This window comes from Atractosteus spatula, assembly GCF_055471065.1.
Source record: "Atractosteus spatula isolate fAtrSpa1 chromosome 10 unlocalized genomic scaffold, fAtrSpa1.hap1 SUPER_10_unloc_3, whole genome shotgun sequence".
NCBI lineage: Eukaryota > Metazoa > Chordata > Actinopteri > Semionotiformes > Lepisosteidae > Atractosteus > Atractosteus spatula.
In genome coordinates this window covers 341104-365467 of record NW_028296623.1, presented here as the reverse complement: position 1 = coordinate 365467, position 24364 = coordinate 341104, and the positions used below count along the sequence as shown (strand labels likewise).

General features: G+C 44.2%; 4 non-coding genes across 4 annotated transcripts; 2 read left to right on the top strand and 2 right to left on the bottom strand.

Moving 5' to 3' along the window:
• The first annotated feature begins 9434 nt into the window (after nt 1–9434).
• trnat-agu (transfer RNA threonine (anticodon AGU)) lies at nt 9435–9508 on the top strand. The gene has a single exon. It is a non-coding gene; the product is annotated as a tRNA-Thr (tRNA).
• A 3864-nt stretch (nt 9509–13372) lies between these two features.
• trnal-aag (transfer RNA leucine (anticodon AAG)) lies at nt 13373–13454 on the bottom strand. Its single transcript has one exon. It is a non-coding gene; the product is annotated as a tRNA-Leu (tRNA).
• Nucleotides 13455–14795: 1341 nt separating this feature from the next.
• On the bottom strand, nt 14796–14937 carry LOC148812201 (U4 spliceosomal RNA). Its single transcript, XR_016086346.1, has one exon. It is a non-coding gene; the product is annotated as a U4 spliceosomal RNA (small nuclear RNA).
• A 1133-nt stretch (nt 14938–16070) lies between these two features.
• On the top strand, nt 16071–16142 carry trnaw-cca (transfer RNA tryptophan (anticodon CCA)). The gene has a single exon. It is a non-coding gene; the product is annotated as a tRNA-Trp (tRNA).
• Nucleotides 16143–24364: the final 8222 nt, after the last annotated feature.

Below are 24364 nucleotides of genomic sequence, written 5' to 3'. Positions count from 1 at the left end.
TAGCAGTAAATCACAAAGTTGATTCTTTTGATGGCTTTAGAATCCAACCACGTGACATAACTCAAACAACGCGCACACACAGGTACTAATACACGAGGATAAATTTATTAATACATAGAATATGCATATAAACCTAACAGATCTTATCGAGAGGGTTATCAGAATACAAAAGATATATATTCAATCAGTTACGAAGTGTTACACATCAAGAGGACATACGTTCAGTATATCATTCATTAAGACCGTTTCGTAAATGAACTTGGTTATAACTTCTACATTAGATACTCAAAACAAGTACATAACTCTTAGGAATTAAATTGATATCAACTGGTTGGGATAACAATTGAATTCTCGAGCTGTAATGCATTGAAGTTGAATACTCATCCAATTTCTGGGGATTCAGATCTCCTGCAGGCACAAACAATCAGCTGCAGGCTTGTTGCTGTCCAATCCGCGCTCTCTGGCTCCGTGCCAGGCTGTGCTGTGCGGCTTGCGACGGTGCGCTGCTGATGCTCACTGACCGGCTAGTTAGTGTTGGCTTTAACTAGCAAAGTTTGTGCACAGGAGAAAAGATGACTGTGGGTCCCAGCAAGTCAGGAAGAGGACTGGTTCGTTCCTGATGAAGAGCTAGTTCTGAATGGTGATTCAGCTGTCCACAGTTCTGACCTGTTCACGAGGCCTGCTGCTGGTTACTCTCTGGCAACCTCCACTCTAGACTCTTAGAACAAAGGAAAGTTCTGGCACTCGGACACACTGGCCGTTCCGTGGTTGTCCGGGCTGAGTCTCGGGATGGTCAGGAGGCGCGCTGCGAGAATGTCCTGCCCTTGGGAGCCTTCTGCTCCTGGGCCGTCCTGCCCTGGAATTCTCCTTTGAATTCCCTTTAGAACAGTCCACAGAATCCTCTCCAGAATCTTACTGAATCTCCCGAATCTGAATCTTGTTGAATCTCAATCTTGTTGAATCTGAATCTCCAGGCCTGTGTTGCCTGTTTTTACCTGGAGGAACTTCAGCTCGTTGATTGGCTGAAAGTTCCATGGGCATCAGAGTCCCACGTGGGTTACTCAGCCCTACCAGTCCCTGATTGGTTGATCAAGGTGAGATATGAGTCACTTAGTCCTGACACTTAGTAATGCAGTCCAGATGTCCATCCGGCACTCCCTAGACTGATAGGCGCCAGTGGATGACCATTGATCATGATAGCCAGACTTAGCTAAGTGCATCCCCCTTTGGGAGCTTGCTTCTTATCAAAAGAAAAACATTTTAAATCAACTTGCATGAATTCTTTCTCTGTGGTTGCACCACAGAGATGGAGGGTGAGATGGGGCCTCCTTTAGGAGCATACCAATGCTTAACTCTGTCTTATTACAAGCATTGCCGCTACATATCCCCCCTTTTTGAAGGTCACGAGGTCCTGAGGCGTTGTTGCCTTCAAAACAAAACAGAGTTAAGTGATGTCCCTTGCCATTAGAACATTAATCTTAAATGTCTACATTACTCCTCGAGAATTCATACCGGAACCAGCATTGGGAACAAACAGGATGAATAACATCTGGAGTATGTATAAACACGGTAGGAGACATTATCTCAGTCTAGGAATTACACATCAGGAAGTTCACTGTCAATATCTGATACCTCTGTAGTAGATATTTGGGGAGAAGTCACTTCCTTTCTTTTGACATGCTACCTTTGACTCATTCATGCTACCCGGAGTACATCTTGATGTGAGAGTACATCATTCAGAGTACACTGTCAGTCATGATCCAGCTACCCGGCAGCAGTGTTACAATAACACCAGTTCCTGTTCCCAGCCCCCCGATAAACCAGAACACCTGTGTTGGGTATCTGCTAGGGTGGTTTGGAGGTTTGTTCCATTAAAGCAAACTCAACTACCTGTACCTCTTCAGGGCTTACTGTTTCTTGGATTTCTATCCAATTCAATAGTGTGGCACCTGAAGGCATCCATGACCTCAAGTTTGGTCTTATATTGTCTGGTTCCAGACCGTACAGTGTTAAGTTCAAGCTGTACTATGGCCTCCTCGGGAACTTACAGGAACTGTTTGATTAGGTAGCTGCATTGCGGTAGCTGTATCATGCCTGTCACAAGTCATAGTGTCAGTTAAATGTGGTGTGTTGACCAGCCATTTACGTCCCACCTGCTCTTCATGGGGTTCATTAACCTCCCTCTGCCCATTAGTAGCTTTACACCCTTCATTGGTGAATCGTTTAGACACAGCCAATGGATAGCTTTGGTAGCCATACCCATCTCAAGATTTGGAACCGAATTCAATCTTGGATTGCCTTCTGGGTGAGCTATGAGCGATGGGGTTAATGTCACATACTCCTCTACTGAGAAGAGTGGAATCAAGTGGGTTGGGATTTGTGCCGTGGCTAGACTGGCTACAGTGGCACTAAACTCCCTTAACAGGTCTTGTGTCAACATTCTGGCCTGTTGCACACAAGCATAAACCCACTGTATAACACCAACAATCATGTCCACTGGTTGGGGAATAAGGTTTAACCCTGTTGCATAGGAAGTTGCCTGTAGGATTTTCCCTAAGCTTTCCAACTTTTGCTGCTGTCGATACAGTCTGTCACTACCCTCTGGCCTCTCTGACACCTGCCTTCTTGGGGCAGTCAGGGTGAGAGTGCCAGTAGCAAACAAACCTACCAGAAAAAGCAAACGTGCAACAGTGGCGGCAGCAATCACTCCTCCCAAAAGTCTTTTAGGGTGGCTGATCCCTGTCATCTCCTTCTGAGTGACTGTTGCCTTTCTAAGCTGGCGCAGCGTGTACATGGTGTCTTTCTCAGTATGCCATGTGGCATCTTGGGCACCAACATCCTGGAAATCTGGGGAGATCTGACACAGCTGCTGATGCTGCTCCTCCATTTCCAGGGCATCTGCTTTTTCGATTTGTTCATGCCTGTGCTCTAGGAACCCTGCAGGGGGCGGTGCAGCGGTGGAGCATGCCTGACCCTCGGCTGAGTGGTCATCTGGAGCACCTGAGTGATCTGGGATTGTTACCCCATTCTCACTGTTCAGGTCCACCCTGCACACTTCCTGATTGAGGAATCCCTCTATCGGCATGTTTACAATCGTTCGCTGGGCGTGGGTGTAGGACACCTGCTCGCTCCCCCCTTCCCTCGCTAGGGGTTCAGGGAGCTGCCCCAGCACTGGGATAGCTAGTTCACTGTCTTTGGACTCGCTATCACCCACCAGGCCCATGTCAGTGCAGGCGGGGATTCTGACACCCCTCTTTGCGATGTCCTGCACTGGCAGGCGGGTGACTTGACCATCCAGCTCCAGTCTGGCTGAACCACTGTTGGTCAGACTCAGACTGACAGACTGAGCTGGTGGCTGTAAGAAAACCGGCTCGGCTTTCATTCCCTGTCCCTTCTGGGGGACTGGGTGTGTTGGCAACCCTGCCGTTGAGGCAGGAACAATCAGGTCAGTCTCACTCACTACCTGGTAGTTGTGAGAAATAATGTTACCTGACTGCAGGTTCCCTGGGTCACAGCAGAGGGAATCGGCATCTGGGATCAGGTGTGTCCACAGCGCAGTAGTCTCAGCGTCCAGCTGGACCTCCTGTCTAACCTGTGAATGTTGCACCAGGGGCACCTGGCGGTGGCCCTGTGACAGCTGCTCAAGCCGATCCTCACTAATAGAGGACCTCTCAGGGCTAAGGGTGAGGGCTACATCACCAACCTGCTCTCCTGCCATCTGGATCCCTTCCACCACTGCAGGGTGGTGGTCCTGACCCCTCTTGGGTGCCAGGGTGCACAGGGAAAGCTCCTTTTCATCGCCAGGTGGGGAGATCTGCTCCTCTTTAGGGATGTAAAAGGTGTGTGCTTTACCTGGTGGATCAGGCGGCTGCTTGGAGCACCGCTCCTGTGGCATGGAGGCTGTTGTGACCTCAGCCGGGACACGACTTCCCTGTATATCCGGGGAACAAGAAAATATTTTTATTTCTTGTCCAGAGGGAACAGAAGGAATCCCCACATAGGCTTCTGTGTTCGGTGGGCACTGTGTGAGCACAGTCTGCCTCTTGGCCCCCCTTTCCTTCTGTACAGAAGGCTTAGGAGCCTTGACCTGTTTCCACACTTTGCCTTTCTGGTGATCCACCAAAGGTTCCACTCTGAGTCGCATGCCCTTTTCTTTTTCAACCCGTTTGAGCTTGCCGTGTGACATCAAACACCTTTCAACCTCAGTGTCAATCAGTGTCTCACTGGGTAAGACATCTCCCATGGCAGCCTTGAGGTAAAAGCTTCCTGCTTTTCCTCTGTGTTTTACTGTCTGCTCTGTGACTTCAGGGGTGGAGTCAGTACTCACTTGGGAGTGGCTGACCTCATCCAGGCAGGAACCCTTCCGCTCAATCAGATAGACTGAGGGAGGGAGAGGGATCGGGTCTCCGCCTCCTCCAGTGGAGAGTATCAGCTCATTCACGCTTCCGGCAGCCTTGGGGAGCGGTTGTCCCTGTCCTAATAAAGCTTGTTCAAGCCTGGCCAGGCGGGTGGCTACTGAATCCTTTTGTTCAGCTTTATCTAGCCCTTTTCCTCCCCCGGTGTTCTCATGGCACTTAGGACGCTGGGTGCGGTCCTGTGTGCATGCTTTGGAACGGGGCTTAGCCAGCTCAGGAGCCTGTGCTCCTTCGAGCAGGAGGGAATTAACCCTGCTGGCTCTGACGGCGAACACGGTCGCTTTAGCAGCTTTTTGCTCAGAGCGACTTTGGACATCATACTCCCAGGCTTTCTGCACGAATCTCTTAATATCAGTCATTTTCATGGTCTGTGCATCTGTATGCATTAAGATCATCTTTCTGACTGATGGGTGGAGATTCGCAATGAATAAACCCTTGAAATGTGTGTTCTCTTCGCAACCCTCATCATTTCGCCCTGCAAAATAAGTTCGTCTAAGTCTCTCGTAATATTCGCGAGGGGACTCTGCTCTCTCGTGCTTAATGTTAAGAGCGGCGGCTATCGCGGCAGTCGGGTCAATAGACGCACTGTATTCTTCGATAAGTGCATGACAAAGCTGTTCAAAGTCATTACAGACTTCTTTCATCTGCCTAGCCATCCACTCATGTACAGCTCTGCTGGTAGTTTTCCTGACCAGAAACACTTTCTCCTGTTCTGTGGCGTTTGGCAGGTACTGCAGGTTATACCTGAGGTCTTGAATATAACTCTCGATATTATTCTCTGACACTGCGGGGTCAAATCTCTCTACGTCCTTCGCTAGCTCTCTCAGAGAATGGAGATTTATTCTTCTAGCTTCTCCGCTGACGGAGATATGGAAGAGATCGTGGTCAGACTTGTCGCTGCTAGAGAGAGTGCTTAATAGCGACTCGAATTCAGACCTTTTAGCAACCATCGTTAAACTTAAAGAGTATTACTTTTAAGTACGAAATCACAGTTTTACCACAGAAAACCACAAGATCAAGTATGCAATCAACCCGGTAGATTGCAAAAGATCACAAAACACTCAAGCACTGCTTAAAGAGCAAGGGGAACTTTTTCTTTCGGCTTTCAGCACACTGTATTATCGTGTATGAAACCCGCGGCGTTTTATATGAATTATTCCGCTTGGTTGATTCATTTCAGTCTTGCCACGCCCGTGCCAGGGACGCCATAAATGTAGTGTTTCATAGCCGTTCAGGGACGCCAAATATGTAATCATAGTGGCTCTCTGAAGGCACCAGTTCTGTAGGGTTTGGGCATTTACTGAGACAATTATCAATTGTAGCAGTAAATCACGAAGTTGATTCTTTTGATGGCTTTAGAATCCAACCACGCGACATAACTCAAACAACGCGCACACACAGGTACTAATACACGAGGATAAATTTATTAATACATAGAATATGCATATAAACCTAACAGATCTTATCGAGAGGGTTATCAGAATACAAAAGATATATATTCAATCAGTTACGAAGTGTTACACATCAAGAGGACATACGTTCAGTATATCATTCATTAAGACCGTTTCGTAAATGAACTTGGTTATAACTTCTACATTAGATACTCAAAACAAGTACATAACTCTTAGGAATTAAATTGATATCAACTGGTTGGGATAACAATTGAATTCTCGAGCTGTAATGCATTGAAGTTGAATACTCATCCAATTTCTGGGGATTCAGATCTCCTGCAGGCACAAACAATCAGCTGCAGGCTTGTTGCTGTCCAATCCGCGCTCTCTGGCTCCGTGCCAGGCTGTGCTGTGCGGCTTGCGACAGTGCGCTGCTGATGCTCACTGACCGGCTAGTTAGTGTTGGCTTTAACTAGCAAAGTTTGTGCACAGGAGAAAAGATGACTGTGGGTCCCAGCAAGTCAGGAAGAGGACTGGTTCGTTCCTGATGAAGAGCTAGTTCTGAATGGTGATTCAGCTGTCCACAGTTCTGACCTGTTCACGAGGCCTGCTGCTGGTTACTCTCTGGCAACCTCCACTCTAGACTCTTAGAACAAAGGAAAGTTCTGGCACTCGGACACACTGGCCGTTCCGTGGTTGTCCGGGCTGAGTCTCGGGATGGTCAGGAGGCGCGCTGCGAGAATGTCCTGCCCTTGGGAGCCTTCTGCTCCTGGGCCGTCCTGCCCTGGAATTCTCCTTTGAATTCCCTTTAGAACAGTCCACAGAATCCTCTCCAGAATCTTACTGAATCTCCCGAATCTGAATCTTGTTGAATCTCAATCTTGTTGAATCTGAATCTCCAGGCCTGTGTTGCCTGTTTTTACCTGGAGGAACTTCAGCTCGTTGATTGGCTGAAAGTTCCATGGGCATCAGAGTCCCACGTGGGTTACTCAGCCCTACCAGTCCCTGATTGGTTGATCAAGGTGAGATATGAGTCACTTAGTCCTGACACTTAGTAATGCAGTCCAGATGTCCATCCGGCACTCCCTAGACTGATAGGCGCCAGTGGATGACCATTGATCATGATAGCCAGACTTAGCTAAGTGCATCCCCCTTTGGGAGCTTGCTTCTTATCAAAAGAAAAACATTTTAAATCAACTTGCATGAATTCTTTCTCTGTGGTTGCACCACAGAGATGGAGGGTGAGATGGGGCCTCCTTTAGGAGCATACCAATGCTTAACTCTGTCTTATTACAAGCATTGCCGCTACACGGGGACAATTATTAATTGTAGCCATAAATCACAAAATGCTTCTTTTAATGGCTTTAGAATCCAACCTTGCGATATAACTCAAACAACGCACACACACAGGTACTAATACACAAGGATACATTTATTAATACATAGAATCTGCATATAAACCTAACAGATCTTATCGAGAGGGTTATCAGAATACAAAAGATATATATTCAATCAGTCACGATGAGTTACATATATCAAGAGGTCATACGTTCAGTATATCATTCATTTAGACCGTTTCGTAAATGAACTTCGTCATAACTTCTACATTAGATACTTGAAACAAGTACATAACTCTTAGGAATTAAATTGATATCAACTGGTTGGGATAACAGTTGAATTCTCGAGCAGTAATGCAGTGAAGTTGAATACTCATCCAATCTCTGGGGATTCAGATCTCCTGTGGGCACAAAGAAACAGTTGCAGGCTTGTTGCTGTCCAATAAGCACTCTCTGGCTAGGTGCTAAGCTGTGCTGTTGCGGCTTGCGACGGTGTGCTGCTGATGCTCTCTTTTGGCTGAAACTAGCAAGAGTTTGTGCACAGGAGAAAAGATGAATGTGGGTCCCAGCAAGTCAGGAAGAAGATCAGTTCGTTCCTGATGAAGCGCTAGTTCTGAATAGTGATTCAGCTGTCCACAGTTCTGACCTGTTCACGAGGCTTACTGCTGATGCTAACTTCGGGTGGATCCTCTGGTTACTCTCTGGCAACCTCCACTCAAGACTCTTAGAACAAAGGAAAGTTCTGGCACTCGGACACACTGGCCGTTCCGTGGTTGTCCGGGCTGAGTCTCAGGATGGTCAGGAGGCGCGCTGCGAGAATGTCCTTCCCTTGGGAGCCTTCTGCTCCTGGGCCGTCCTGCCCTGGAATTCTCCTTTGAATTGTCCGAAAAAGTTCACAGAATTCTCGCAGGCCCTCTGTGTTGCCTGTTGTTACCTGGAGGAACTTCAGCTCGTTCATTGGCTGAAAGTTCCATGGGCATCAGAGTCCTACGTGGGTTACTCGGCCCTACCAGTCCCTGATTGGTTGATCAAGGTGAGATGTGAGTCACTTACTCCTGACACTTAGGAATGCAGTCCTGATGTCCTTCTGGCACTCCCTAGACAGATAGGCGCCAATGGATGACCATTGATCATGATAGCCAGGCTTAGCTAAGTGCATCCCCATTTGGGAGCTGTCCCTTATCAAAAGAAAACATCTTTAAATCAGCCTGCATGAATAGCTTCTCTGTGGCTGCACCACAGATTTGAAGAGAGAGATGGGGCCTCATTTGGGAAAGCACAGCAACACTTAATTCTGTCTTATTAACAAGCATTGCCGCTACACGGGTTTGCTTGAACCTTTGATAAAAAAAGTGATCTGATCTGAAACTACCCAGCTTACAATCTCTGAGGTAGTTGTTACTAAATACATGTGCTGTGTGCCTTTACTTTTGTAAAAAACTGGTATCGGGAAAAGTTTCTTAATATTTCTTTTGATTAGCATGCAAGAAAATGTGATCATTACCTATGGAATTTCCCGCCAGCGTGGAGCTTGAATTCACAACCTTGAGATTCAGTGTTCAAGAGTCACAGAAGAGGTCGGCCTGGTCTTCAGTTTGCCAACGATAAGCTCCGGCAGTGCTCCTCTGTAAAGCAGATTGTTCGGATCGGTTATGTGGGACGGCACTTCGATACTAAGATCGTTTGCAGCACACGCATGGTTTCCCCCCTTCACGCAAAAAACATAGACGAAGGAAGCTCTCTTGTCTTGGGCTGCTGACTCCTGGATTTAAAGCGCTCTGGGTGCCAGCTAAGTCTCTAACAAGCACACTATAAAGACAGGAATTACACTTTGCTCACGTCACGCATGGAATGGCGAGGCTACTTGTTCCAATATTATCTAGTCTCACCTCATATGGTGCCGATTCCTGGTTTTCATTTAAGAAAGAGCACTGCAAACACCGTAAACAGTGCAAAACGTGTGATGAAAGAAGTCTTTTCCCCCCTTTGTCTAACGCAGAACACAGCGGAGTCATGCCGAGGGTTGTGAGATCAAGATTTCAGCGGAGCACTGTCGTCTACGTCTTTAGCTACATGAGTTGGACATCCTCTTGTACACGGAAAGCAGATTGAGATCCTCTCACATGAAAAGTGCCAGATAAAAGCCATTTCTCATCCTTTCTCTTAGTGGTGGAGCTATCGCATGTAAATGATGGAACTTGCAAGGCGAGCAGGCTCAGTGCACACCGAACGCAGATGTCTCAGAGCAGTTGAGACGTCTCCAAGTGGCTGTCAAAGGACAGCACTTTGCCGGCGCCGTGGCTTAGTTGGCTAAAGCGCCTGTCTAGTAAACAGGAGATCCTGGGTCCGATTCCCAGCGGTGCCTTTCTTCCTGTCTTACTGTACAGAATTTATCCTTACGGGCAAATCCCATGCCTTTTAATTCAGGTGAATGCAAGTGTTCGTTTCCTTTCTGGAACAACTTGTTTTGAAAGAAATCTATACAGCTTGCGAAAGATGAAAAACAAATCTTGCTCATCAGTGAAGAAGAGGTACTCCCAGCAGGCCAGCTAATACCAGCAAAGTTTTTTTTTTCACCCTAACCCAGAGAATGGAGAAAAGCGAGGCGCCTGTGGCTCTGCAGTGTAATCAGTTCGCGAGTTCCGCGGTTAGCTGAAAGAGTGGTAAATGGAGCTCGCCCCAGCCCGTCCTTATTCTTTTAAAGAGGATAAAAAATTAACTTTGCCGCCATTACTACCAGCTTTAAAAGACTGCCATGGGCACGGAAAAAAACACACTACAGATGACTTTTCTGGAACCGAAGCAGAGATTCCTTTACGAACCAACTGATAAAGCTCAGCCAGTGAATACTGTTAACAGAATGTGAAAGCACGATCAACTTTGTAACTGCAACCACAGGAAAAACAGCAAGAAGCAGGCTCCATTCCCCATTTAAATCTGTCGTGCGAGGCATGCTTTTTGAACGCATGAAGTAAATCCCACGATCGCTTTTGAACTTGGACAAAGTACTTCCAAAGGAGCGCTATGCGCAAAGATTTAACAAGCTCAACCCCCGCCAACGATTCGGTGTGAAGAAGCAGAACATTCAAGTTTCACAGACAGAAGCAGCACGCCAGCATTAAAACGGAGGGCACACTACGATTTGCATTGACACAAAAGTGATCTGGGCAGATGTCGTTCCCTGCATAACGCAAAAAGTGGCAAAGCGCTTTTGGGTTGAGAGGACGCAAGAAGGTTTTTGTTTTGTGCCTTGATGTCAAGCTGAGAAAGTATCTTTAAACACTTTGCTTAGTTTCTCGAGAGACAACCAAAAAGCAGCTCCCTCCCTTTCGTCTGAAGTCAGCTGAAAGGGGGTCTCGACAGAAGCACCTAGCAGCGGTGGGATTCGAACCCACACCCCCGAAAAGACTGGAGCCTTAATACAGCGCCTTAGACCGCTCGGCCACACTAACCACTGTGCACTGTCTCTTTGTCTCATTACTTGCCCGGAGGAATCCAGGTGGGTTTTGCTCTTGTTGCCCGACTTAGTGGCGTTATGACCGTGGAACCGACTGCACCTGCTTTTTCTGAGATGCTTCCCCTCTCATGGCGAGATCTCGACTTCTTTAACACCTCTGGATAAAGATCTTCTGTGGAGCAGGTTTCAGACCTCTGCGTACAGCACCCTTGATGTCATTTGATTTTTACAGCAGCCGCATCCGGAAAGTTGAGTCTTTTACGTTTTATTTGAACAACAAAACTACATACAATACAAACAAGAGCACATATAACGTATCAAGAAAATCGTCAGGGGCACATGCTATAATACAATTACACTTTATGAATAACGATTACACAAGGTAAATAAAGATAAGGTCCGCACAGCTTGTTCTTACATTTCGAAAGAGTCCGTAAATACCCCTTTACGTCTATTTTGAACTATTCAAACGTAGGACTCTTCCCAGACCATTTCACTTTATACCACATTCCTAAACAAGGATGCATCTCCTGTTTTAGAACTATTTTGGGCGGTATGGCTTATACAACACACCCACAGTATTCTAATGGTGGACGGCAGATCTGTGCTATAGTTCAGTCGAATACGAAGGATCCAGCAATCGTACTGGATTTGACTGGGATTCTGAAATGTCGCTTGCAAAAGTATTCGGGTTTGCTTGGACCTTTGATAAAAAAAAGTGATCTGATCTGAAACTTTGTTTTGTGCCAGCTTACAATCTCTGAGGTAGTTGTCACTAAACTCGGACGTGATGTGGCACACATGTGCCGTGTGCCTTTACTTTTGTAAAAAGCTGGTATCGGGAAAAGTTTTCTTAATATTTCTTTTGATTAGCATGCAAGAAAATGTGATCATTACCTATGGAATTTCCCGCCAGCGTGGAGCTTGAATTCACAACCTTGAGATTCAGTGTTCAAGAGTCACAGAAGAGGTCGGCCTGGTCTTCAGTTTGCCAACGATAAGCTCCGGCAGTGCTCCTCTGTAAAGCAGATTGTTCGGATCGGTTATGTGGGACGGCACTTCGATACTAAGATCGTTTGCAGCACACGCATGGTTTCCCCCCTTCACTCAAAAAACATAGACGAAGGAAGCTCTCTTGTCTTGGGCTGCTGAATTCCGGATTTAAAGCACTCTGGGTGCCAGCTAAGTCTCTAACAAGCACACTATAAAGACAGGAATTACACTTTGCTCACGTCACGCATGGAATGGCGAGGCTACTTGTTCCAATATTATCTAGTCTCACCTCATATGGTGGCGATTCCTGGTTTTCATTTAAGAAAGAGCACTGCAAACACCGTAAACAGTGCAAAACGTGTGATGAAAGAAGTCTTTTCTCCCCTTTGTCTAAAGCAGAACACAGCGGAGTCATGCCGAGGGTTCTGAGATCAAGATTTCAGCGAAGCACTGTCGTCTACGTCTTTAGCTACATGAGTTGGACATCCTCTTGTACACGGAAAGCAGATTGAGATCCTCTCACATGAAAAGTGCCAGATAAAAGCCATTTCTCATCCTTTATCTTAGTGCTGGAGCTATCGCATGTAAATGAGGCAACTTGCAAGGCGAGCAGGCTCGGTGCACACCGAACGCAGATGTCTCAGAGCAGTTGAGATGTGTCCAAGTGGCTGTCAAAGGACAGCACTTTGCCGGCGCCGTGGCTTAGTTGGCTAAAGTGCCTGTCTAGTAAACAAGAGATCCTGGGTCCGATTCCCAGCGGTGCCTTTCTTCCTGTCTTACTGTACAGAATTTATCCTTATGGGCAAATCCCATGCCTTTTAATTCAGGTGAATGCAAGTGTTCGTTTCCTTTCTGGAACAACTTGTTTTGAAAGAAATCTATACAACTTGCGAAAGATGAAACACAAATCTTGCTGATCAGTGAAGAAGAGGTACTCCCAGCAGGCCAGCTAATACCAGCAAATTTTTTTTTTTCACCCTAACCCAGAGAATGGAGAAAAGCGAGGCGCCTGGGGCTCTGCAGTGTAATCAGTTCGCGAGTTCGGTGGTTAGCTGAAAGAGTGGTAGATGGAGCTCGCCCCAGCCCGTCCTTATTCTTTTAAAGAGGATAAAAAATTAACTTTGCCGCCATTACTACCAGCTTTAAAAGACTGCCATGGGCACGGAAAAAAACACACTACAGATGACTTTTCTGGAACCGAAGCAGAGATTCCTTTACGAACCAACTGATAAAGCTCAGCCAGTGAATACTGTTAACAGAATGTGAAAGCACGATCAACTTTGTAACTGCAACCACAGGAAAAACAGCAAGAAGCAGGCTCCATTCCCCATTTAAATCTGTCGTGCGAGGCATGCTTTTTGAACGCATGAAGTAAATCCCACGATCGCTTTTGAACTTGGACAAAGTACTTCCAAAGGAGCGCTATGCGCAAAGATTTAACAAGCTCAACCCCCGCCAACGATTCGGTGTGAAGAAGCAGAACATTCATATTTCACAGACAGAAGCAGCACGCCAGCACAGCCAACATTAAAACGGAGGGCACACTACGATTTGCATTGACACAAAAGTGATCTGGGCAGACGTCGTTCCCTGCATAACGCAAAAAGTGGCAAAGCGCTTTTGGGTTGAGAGGACGCAAGAAGGTTTTTGTTTTGTGCCTTGATGTCAAGCTGAGAAAGTATCTTTAAACACTTTGCTTAGTTTCTCGAGAGACTGCCAAAAAGCAGTTCCCTCCCTTTCGTCTGAAGTCAGCTGAAAGGGGGTCGCGACAGAAGCACCTAGCAGCGGTGGGATTCGAACCCACGCCCCCGAAGAGACTGGAGCCTTAATCCAGTGCCTTAGACCGCTCGGCCACGCTACCCGCTGTGCGCTGTCTCTTTGTCTCATTACTTGCTCGGAGGAGGTCGGGTGGGTTTTGCTCTTGTCACCCGACTTAGTGGCGTTATGACCGTGGAACCGACTGCACCTGCTTTTTCTGAGATGCTTCCCCTCTCATGGTGAGATCTCGACTTCTTTAACACCTCTGGATAAAGATCTTCTGTGGAGCAGGTTTCAGACCTCTGCGTACAGCACCCTTGATGTCATTTTATTTTTACAGCAGCCGCATCCGGAAAGTTGTGTCTTTTACGTTTTATTTGAACAACAAAACTACATACAATACAAACAAGAGCACATATAACGTATGAAGAAAATCATCAGGGGCACATGCTATAATACAATTACACTTTATGAAAAACGATTACACAAGGTAAATAAAGATAAGGTCCGCACAGCTTGTTCTTACATTTCGAAAGAGTCCGTAAATACCCCTTTACGTCTATTTTGAACTGTTCAAACGTAGGACTCTTCCCAGACCATTTCACTTTATACCACATTCCTAAACGAGGATGCATCTCCTGTTTTAGAACTATTTTGGCCATGTGGCTTATACAACACACCCACAGTATTCTAATGGTGGACTGCAGATCTGTGCTATACTTCAGTCGAATTCGAAGGATCCAGCAATCATACTGGATTTGACTGGGATTCTGAAATGTCTCTTGCAAAAGTATTTGGGTTTGCTTGAACCTTTAATAAAATAGTGATCTGAAACTACCCAGCTTACAATCTCTGAGGTTCTTGTGGCAAAGCACAGTCATACCTGACCTGTCTGGAATGACTACTGAGAGTCTTTATCCAGAAGCGACGGCACCACTCCCAGTAGAATGAGAGAGAAATACAGCATGTCATGGGGCTCCCACAGTTTATTTTTCCTCATGTTACTGATTTTTTCACTAACATTTTGACCTTTTCACAATCAGACCTTTTTTCACATTTAATAAAATCTTTTAACCAGCAAACCAGTTTTATCGGTTTGTGAGGTTTGTGAATGCGTGCAGTAAGTCCTTATTGAACTAGGACAAAATATTCCTGATGGAGTGCTGTGCGCAAACATTGAATAAACTCGACCTTTGCAGATGATTCGGCATGAAGAAGCAGAAGATTAATTTTTCACAGACAAGCAGCACACCAGTACAACCAATATTAAAATTGAATTGACAGCTCACAAACATTTGCACTGACTCAAAGGTGATCTCAACGGACGTTGTTCCCTGCATAACGCTGAAAGAGCTAAAGAACATTTCTGTTGAGAAGACAAAAACACGCTTCTTTGTGCTATGATGATACAATGACAAAATTTGTCTTTAAACACCTTGCTCAGCCTCTCACGAGACTGTCAAAAATTGCTCCCACTGATTGTATTTCAAATCAGAGGAAGCGGGGTATTGGGAAATGTTTTCAACTAGCAATAACTGCGCCTCTGCTAAACCTCATAGGCGACGATACTGCCACTGCGCAAAGCTGACGGTTGCCAGGCAACCATGGGGCTCCTATGGAAATTGCGATTAATCATCTCATGATATGCCATTGCTGTAACGCTTCACATTTGTCTTCCCCTTATAGCTTTAGGTTTACATAGGTTTAACTATTTCATAGTTTACATCCTTTGGATACATAGGGCATTCTGAGAAAACCACTGCGCATTTTCAGCAGTAGATGACAGAGCCTTGATGATGATGACAGAGCAAAGATATAAGATAACAGAGCAATGTTCTCTGATTTTGCACAAACAAATCCTAACTTCCTGAAAGTATTACAGCACATCTGCGTCTGACTTTCCGTAGCTTCAGGATGACTGACACGACTGGACAAACACAATCTGTGGCATTTAGCACGAATAGCATGAATAGTCTAGCAGGCATTGTGTTGTCTCACTGCAATACAATACCACTGCGGTTCGTGACTCTCTAGGAAACAGTCCACCTGGCCCTGAAACCCATTCGAACGTCTAGCGACAGTATTGAACAATATCATGATTCCTTCGCAATATGTGGAATCATCACAAATGCTGGAGAAAGCTTCCGATATCAGTGGCATTATCGTATGATGTTCTGAGGGGCTCTGTGGTGTGCGCGTTGATGGTGTAGTGTCGGGCATAGCTGTCTTCCAAGCAGTTGACCCGGGGTCAGTTCAAGCCCAATGCATCAACAGCCTTTTCAAATGCTGTTAAAACTGTTAGGAAGCTAGTCACCTATACATTTTTGAAAGCACAGCCAGTCTGAATTTGGGAGAATCATACAGGTGATTCTGAGTGATGTCTGCATCCACGCAATTTGATAAATGCTAAATGGAGAGGGGATTCTGTGTTAATTGTGCTCCTCCTGGGAGAGGTCAAGATGAGAAGTTCACGAGGCTGGTGGTAAATATCCTGTCCAGGAATATCGGGGCTGTAGGGGGTCAGATCTATAGATGTAGTAAACACATTAGTGGAGACGGTGTGTCTGCTCCCTGTGTGAGAGCCGAGCAGGAAGAATAATCTGTGGTCTGGGAAGAAGAGACCCTCGTTGCGGTGTTCCTCACAGGAGAGAATGAACAAAAAAATTTTCAGGGACGCTGATTTTTCTCTTTGGGGGAATTAAAAGCACGTGTAGCGAGTGATCTCGTGGCGCAACGGTAGCGCGTCTGATTCCAGATCAGAAGGTTGCGTGTTCAAATCACGTCGAGGTCAGCTGATGGGTTTGCAGGTGTTGCTGGTGCCAAACCCGGAAATTACACCATGCTGTTCAGTATTATTTGTACACCACATAGGTAATCTGAACGAAATAACAGAACAGTACAGACCACGCAGTCAGGAGCTTATGCAGCGTTTCATCTTGAACACGACAAGAGAAAAGGCACACTGCACGTCCGCGAAACATCACGTCTGACTTTAGAGAAAGTGACATCAGAGAATGGAAGTTTCAGACCGCTTTTTTGTTACAGGTTCAAGCAAACCTGAAAGTTAGGGAGTGTTTGGTCACTTTTGTATGAAAAAGTGTCTGAAGCCTGTAATTATAATTTGCCCTTTTTTAATTGTGGTTGAAATCCACTCCCATGTACCAAGACCTTACAGTATATTCATGTTTACTTAAATAACTAACTATTGGACTATTGGACATTAGTTGGTGTTTTTTTTGTAACGATTTGCTATTTCATGCAGGAAAGAAAGGAACCCAGACCCAACGTTTGCTTTCAGGTGCGGTTCATTTACATAACGGACATCTATTTCTGAGGAGCCTGATTTAAATCACACAACCCCGGTAGAAGTCAAATCGACAATCTTATAAACCGAAATCAGACGCGTTATCCATTAAACCACTAGCCCGCCACGTAACTGAATTGCACCATGGTGAGTTCAGCGCCGCTACTAGTAATACCCCACCCCCATCTTAAATTTCTACGTGAGAAACGTGTTTTCTACATTTTTATCAGTTTTTAAAAATCATCACTTTTAAGCAGACAAAGCCTTTATGTGGATTGATTTAGAATTCCAAGAAAAAAGGAATTTTGTTCCACAACGGCGTGAAATGATCACGTCTTTCACTCTACTTCTCTCTAGTAGTAAAGCAGATCTTGCTAGGTGAGCATTTGCTCCGGTAAGTTAGGTCACTTTTCATGTTAACTCACTTCTTCTAAACACAACATTTCCTGGTGCATGTTTTCTCCATGAAAAAAGACATTTTCCCTTACATGATTTCTCGTTTTGTTTCATCAAAGAGTACAGAAAGAAGAAAGAAAGAAAGAAAGGAAAAGTGTCGTAAATGAACTTTGTCGCCCTTGGGAGATGTCAAGCGCATTGGACATGAAAAGTGCACAATAAAAGCCATTTCTCTTCGTGTCGGGGCTCCTATTGAATGTAAAGGAGGGAACGTGCTCAGCCAGCCGACTCAGCGCTTACTGAACGCAGGTGTCTCAGAGCGGTGTGTCCAAGTGGCAGTAAAAGAGGAGAATTCTGCCGGCGCCGTGGCTTAGTTGGTTAAAGTACTTGTCTAGTTAACGGGAAATCCTGGCTCCAAATCCTAGCAGTCCATCGCCTGTGTTGCACTGGACACCCTGTAGATCATCAAAAGCATATTGAGCTCCTTGGTAATGAAATTGCCGGATAAAAGCCATTTCACATCCTTTCTCAACATGCTCAGCGAGCAGGCTCACCGCACACCGAACGAAGATGTGACAGAGCGGTGTGTGCAATTGGCTGTAAAAGGATACTGCTTCGCCGTCGTTGTGGCTTAGTTGGTTAAAGCTCCTGTCTAATAAACAGGAAATCCTGGGTTCAAATCCCAACGGTGCTTTTCTTCCTGTCTTCTCGCACCGTTTATTGGTATAGACAACATGCTTCTGCATTATGTTTAAAAGAAGTGTTCATTTCATTTTTGGCACAGCTTATTTTTCAAGAAATCCACACATTGCGGAAGATAAAGTGCTCATCTTTCTTATCAATGCAAAAGAATTACTGCCAGCTGGCAAGAAAATGACAACGATTTGTTTTTACTTTAGCCAAAAATCTGTGAATGTAGAAAAAATACGACATGTGTTAGTTTCTATGCCACACTCAGGGTGTCCTTCAGTTAAACACAACGTTGGTAGATCAAACGCACGCAGAGACACACTTCGAATTAATCCGATCTAAACATTACCTTCTCTAAATGTGATTGAGTTTCTTTCCACGTCCTTAGCCATCTTGATGTTTGCAGAGATTTTCAACTTTTGACACGAGTCAAACTACGAGTAAATAGTTGAGTACCTAAGTCAATATCACCGGGAATGTGAAAATAAATGTAAACATCAATATTTCTGCTGTCTCCTGAGAAACACAAGTATAGAGTCAAAACACAATAAATAATGCTAAAAAATTATTCAGTTAACACCCAGATGTGACAAAACACATTTAAGACTTACATCCCCTTTAAATATGCATTTCCTTAATATCAGTTCTCTTCCCTCCCCAGGACACTTGCAAATTCACTATAGCATATTAAAAGCTGTGTGTAAGTCTTACATGTGTTCTGTCACATCTGGGTGTTAAATTAATAGATGTGTTGTGTTATTTAATATGATTTGACTCCACGCTTGTGTTTCTCGGGAGACAGCAGAAATATTGGGGATTTGCGGCTACAGAAAATAATGTGAACTTTACAGGCAAAAGTAAGGTTACGTTAAAGAAACAAAAACTAATTGTCACCCTTTTTAACGTGATTTTTTAAGACATTTGTTCGGAATAGTATATCTTCTCGTGTCTGTGGCTGTTATCCTACAATAACGGTGGTGAAATAGCAGGAATGTGCGGAAAGAATCGGAGATTGAACAGAAGACTCATCCAGTCGATAGTAAGGTTGTGTAGGACCGCACACACTACGATGTCAGTGTTGAGTAGCGTGGTTTAAAAGCTTCTTCACGAACCAGGAAGGAGTAGAAACCTAAAGTCTTCTGATCCGTAATCAGACACGTTATCTATTGTGCCATTGGCGTTTGCATCGCGTTCCCATACAGCACCACATTCAGTTCAGAGCCGCTACTATTCATCTGTTTTGTACGTGTGTCTAGTTACTACGTCTTTCATTATGTCTGGTTTAAAATAATATATCTTTAAAACAGACAAAGAGTTTATGAGTCTCCCTGAAATTCACACACGAAGAATAAAAGATATCGCGTTTAAAAAGAATACAGAGATGCCGGCGATAGAAAACGGAGCGTCTTAAGTGCGCGCTATCACTGAACTAAACTCCCGATCGGTAAGTTTGTCGGCGGCTTTTTAATTGTGTTAGGAAGAGCAAACAGTCCACAGTGTACATTTTAAAGGTCTAAGCAAAACAGTCAGACGTGAGGATTATTCAGAACAGGAGCCTCTACTTCTTTGTATACTGAGCTTTCAGGTGAACGTCAAAATGAAAGACAAATTCGCAATTTTCCCTTTTTGATTAAGGAACAAGAAAACACCATCCTTCGAGCTGGATTCAAACCAGGGACATAAGAAATGCCCGCTGTTTTTGTTTACAGTCTTAAGATCTAGTAACTGAGCTATCGAGAGGCCGAAAAGTAAACGCTTTGTCACACGTGTAGCCCAATGTAGTTTAGTGTTCCTCTTTATTTAAATCCCAGTTCGACATCAAAATACTCACTCCCATAGTCTCGTTCAGAAGAAGAAATGGACCAGGCTTCCACTGTATAAACGTCCAGAGTTCTTAACGTAAAACGTTTGAAGGGACATCAGTGCAGGCGGAAATTGACCCTTTTTCTAGTAGTATCAGGATCATATAAAACCTTTCTTTTGGATTGAGAAGAGGATCATGGAGACACTCAAAACATCCCTGTCTTTGCTTCTTTCAAGGACGAATGGAGTATTGAGCTGCAAGCATCGGTTCAAATCAAAACTCTCTGCTACTGCAGTTGCTTGTTTGAGAGTTTCTTCAAATCTTTCAACTGAACGTTGATATCAAGGGATATTGACAGTAATATCATACGGGTTTTGGTTTTCTTTTGATCGAAAATTGTATTAAAATACAAGCCTCTTTCACATTTGTATAATACTTTCCCTTGCATCCTCAGATAAAAATTCTAAATACCACAAAGTTACAATATATGGAATAGCATTTATTTTAAAATGTATTTTAAAATTTGCATTTAATTAGAGCTATATTTAGAGCTTAGTAAAGATAACATTGCTAATATTGATGGAGTAGAAATGTAAGATGAATTGATAGCTTTTTCTGAGCTAAAAAGTCCTACAACGCCTCCTGTAACAGGTAAGGACTCATAGCAAGACATTGCTATTGCATTGCGCATTTTGCAGATACGACCAGTTTCTGCTTCTGGTGAGTGCATTTTTTCCAAACTGAAATTAACAAGAACATTTTCAAGATGCGCCATGTCCCTAAATCGTTCATCAGGACTACTATTAATATCAGGTGAAAGCAGTACAAAGCATAAATTTAACCTATTAAGAGACTATATCTGTCAGCTACTGCTGTAAGCCATGTTCAGCCAACGCTAGAAATATTACTACTCTACTACAGTAGATAAAGATAGCAAGTCCGACTTAGAAACGGATCACAAGTCGAAGACATAAACCGACAAGGATGGGACACGCGTGCAGAGCACAAGGGATTAGCAATCCATCGCCTTAACCACTCGGCCACCTCGTCACGAAAGCCATCTACACTTGGGCATGATTTTGGTCGGCGACCAGGCTCAGCGCACATCGACCTCAGATGTCTCAGAGCGGTGTGTCCAAGCGGCTGTATAAGAATAGGTAATAGGTTTATTCCATGCTGGAAAAAAGAAGAAAGAGAACACAACGTTTCGGCCGTGGAGCCTTCTTCAGGTGTGAGAGAGACAGGACAGTAGGCAAAGGTAAAGTAGCGGGAGAACAAAGGTTTGAGGGTGGGTACCCACCTGTATAAGAATAGTGTTCTGCCGGCGCTGTGGTAAAGCTGGTTAAAACACCTGTTTCATAAAGAGGAGATGCTGGATCCGAATTGCAGCGGTACCTTTTTTTCCTGTCTTGTTTTACAGAACATGTAAAACAACATGTAGAACAACATTACCGGGAATTTCCAATAATTACGGACATTGGCAACTTCCAAGCAGTTAGTATTCACCCATGGAATTATAGGTTCCAGTGGGTGGCGGGAATGCTCCCGTTGCATCTTCAGCTAAAGTAATTTAAAATACATAGCAAAATTGTTTGAGAACTTGACAAGCAAAAACGACAGATCGCCGAAGTTGTATTTTAATATTTTCGTATATTTACTTTAATTTGAATATAAATGTTAACATAAACGCTGTTCAATATAATGTAATTTTGTTGTACTTTTAAAATATTTTAGCTGAGGATGCGAGGGGGGCTATTACACCTTGCCAAACATCTAAATAACTGTAAAAGAGGCTGGCATTTTAATAAAACGGGCGATCAAAAGAAAGCTACAAATAGTACGGTATTATGCTCAATATCCCTCGATACTGAAGGTCAGATGAAGAACTTGAAGAAACTCTCAAAGAATCAACGGCAATAGCAGAGGATGTTGATTTTGAACCAACGTTTGCACATCAATTATCCAGCAGTCTTTGCTTGACAGACTTCCTCAAGATATTTGGTGTTCTATGTAGAAAATCGAAAATTAAAAGTGCTAATGTGCCAAGAGGGGTGGTCCGAGGCAAAGACTGCGGTAGAGGAAGAATAATCTCTGCACGATAAGGCGTGTCTAATACTCGGCCCCTGAAAGGCATCATATTCGTTGAACTGCCTCCCAGCTGTGACTCTTGCACGAATTTCGCGGTACGTGTGTACGAGCTTATAATTCAGGAATATCAATGGTCAGACGTTTATGGTGGGTTTGTGTTTTGTATTATTTAGTGAATGGAAAAAAAAACATTTTCAAAACTACAGCTCGAATGAAATAATAAAAAAAGTTTATTTGCCTGTTTGTTGTAACAGCTGTGCCAAAAATATTCATCTACATCAGAATAGTACCTGAACGGGACTGGACCGTATTGGATTTTAGGAAATTTATTTTTGCACATCTTCGCCTACGATCAGGAATACCTTCCTGTTTTCAGCGTGTTTATTGTTTCTACCTGTGATCTCGGAAAGAAAGACCCACTACCTGTGAAATAGGTAAAACCGAAATATTCCGGGAATTTGCTATGGTTTGAGAGGAGTGTATGAAGGTATTAAAGGAGAGAAGAGACGCGCATTCCGCAGGGGGAGCACAAAACCATGAACCCCGCCTGTGTCTTTTCTTATATAACCGCTGAGCCCGGACACAGCGTCTCCAGCCAGTGAAATACAGGATAAACCGCAAGGAAAACAATGTTTCTTTTAATAAGTCTTCTTCTGGTTTTCTATTTCGGTCTTTCACATTTGAATGCATACTTTGCAGTTAATCTTTCCTCGATTACAGGCAGCCCAAACAGTTCTTAAGGCAGACATCGAAGCCTATTTGACTTTCTGCTAATCACATAAGTGTTCAAGAAGTATTTCCCTGCCCATCATGTGCCCCCAAGCCGGTTTCTCCGTTTTCCTCTTCCTGTCGTTGTCAGCGAGCACAAGAAGACAGGAAAAACGCAAGGCAGGGAAAAGACAGTAGCTGTCAGAGTGGGATTTGAACCCACGCCTCTATTCAGAGACCAAAACACCCAATCAATGGAAAAACATGCCCTTAAAATCTGGCGCATTAGACCACTCGGCCATTCTGACAAGCTACTGAAATTGGTGTGTTGGAAGCACAAGTCATTCACAAAACTGAGAAATGGTTTGCTGGAGAAGCGCCAAGTTGCCTGTTGTAGCCTAAACGGATCGAGGAAATCAAATTTTCGGATCGATTCAGAGTGTGCTTTACAGCCTTCGTGTAATATTTTGATCTGCTAGGGTGCAGTCGTCTTCACAATCTGGATTATCTCATAAAGAGCGACGTCAGTGTAAAACAGCTATCATTTTTAAGAACAGACGTTGTATTGCATATTAATAATTGATTTATTTTCCTGATTACAATACAGTATACTTTCCTGATTGCAATGTATTGTGAAGCATAAAAGCCAGCTGCATCAATCTCTATTACGCGTCATTTATGAAGGCGTTTCAAATAGCAGCCAGTGCAGTATTAACGCTTTTGGAGCATGTATTACATTGTAAACAATCTTATTTAAATAAGTTTAAATTCGCACACTGTTATTTAAACAGCGCAAACCAGTCTGACCTCTTTCAACTTTCTGTGCCCGCTGAGTAGATCTTAAAGCAGCTGCAGCCAGAGTAGCCGTAATGGCAACACAGTGCTTAGAGTTCGGCTATTCTTATTTCTTCTGCAGAACCACCGGCATCGGAATATACTGATACGCATAAGAAGCGCTTTCGGTTTCTGATCGTTTTTATTGAGCGCTGCTCTAAACTTTACATTTGCTCGTACTTGTTTTTCCCATGAAAAAAGACATTTCTCTCATTACATGATTTCACTTTTTTTCTTTTCAACAAGTAGAAAGAAATAAAATATAATTTCGTATAAGAGACACAGGTTGGATGGTTGGTGGTCTAAGGCGTTGCGTTTAGGTTGCAGCTTTTCCTGGAGACTTTTGTTTAAACCCCACTTCTGACAACGTAGAAACGATAAAATCCCTAGGTAGAAAGCATCTCGCATTTCGCGTGTTCAATGTTAATTGTCTCAGTGGTTGCCTCAGTGAATGATGGATCTTCTCTCTTGCAGGGTGACGGAAACTTCTTCAGAGAGGGAGTCTCTGGAGTTTACAGCCAGTGCAGTTTCTCCTGGAGACATATGTTCAAATCACACTTCTGATGAAAAGCTTTTCTCGTTAGAGTAGAAACGATAGAAGCCTTAAGTGGGGAAAAAAATCACGGCACGGCTTTTCTTCGTCAAGAGCCGAGACAACAGAAACAGACTTCAAACTGACATGAATTACTTCATGAGCGTTTATGACCGTCTTTAAAAAGCTGAGAGCAGGCGAAAACGTCATTGGAAATGTCTGCTGACTGTAAACAGAGCTCACGCTCAGCTGCGAATAAGCGCTCCTCTTTAGTACAGTGCTGAGTGCCTACGCTTGCTGCGCGGGAGACCGGGGTACTTTTCTGTGACAGGGCGCTGGTTTATTTTTTTAACAACCTGACTCCACTTAGAAGTGTGTACTGTGTACTAACTTTCGAACTACTTAGTGCGGTAGAATATGGAGATCATCTCTAGCTCTGAGCTCAACTGCAACAAGAAGTCGTGCTGAACAAAGTCAGAGCCCAGCTGAACGTGTGCTCAGTGTGGTGCTCAGGACACGGGAGCATTGTTGTGGTTCTAATTAGCACGAACTGCAGGGGCTCTGAATCAGAACGTTTCAATTTATCTGTTCAGTAAATTAAAATGCAGGACACGTTAAAATCGGATTATGACTATATAACCGAATGTCCCTCACAGT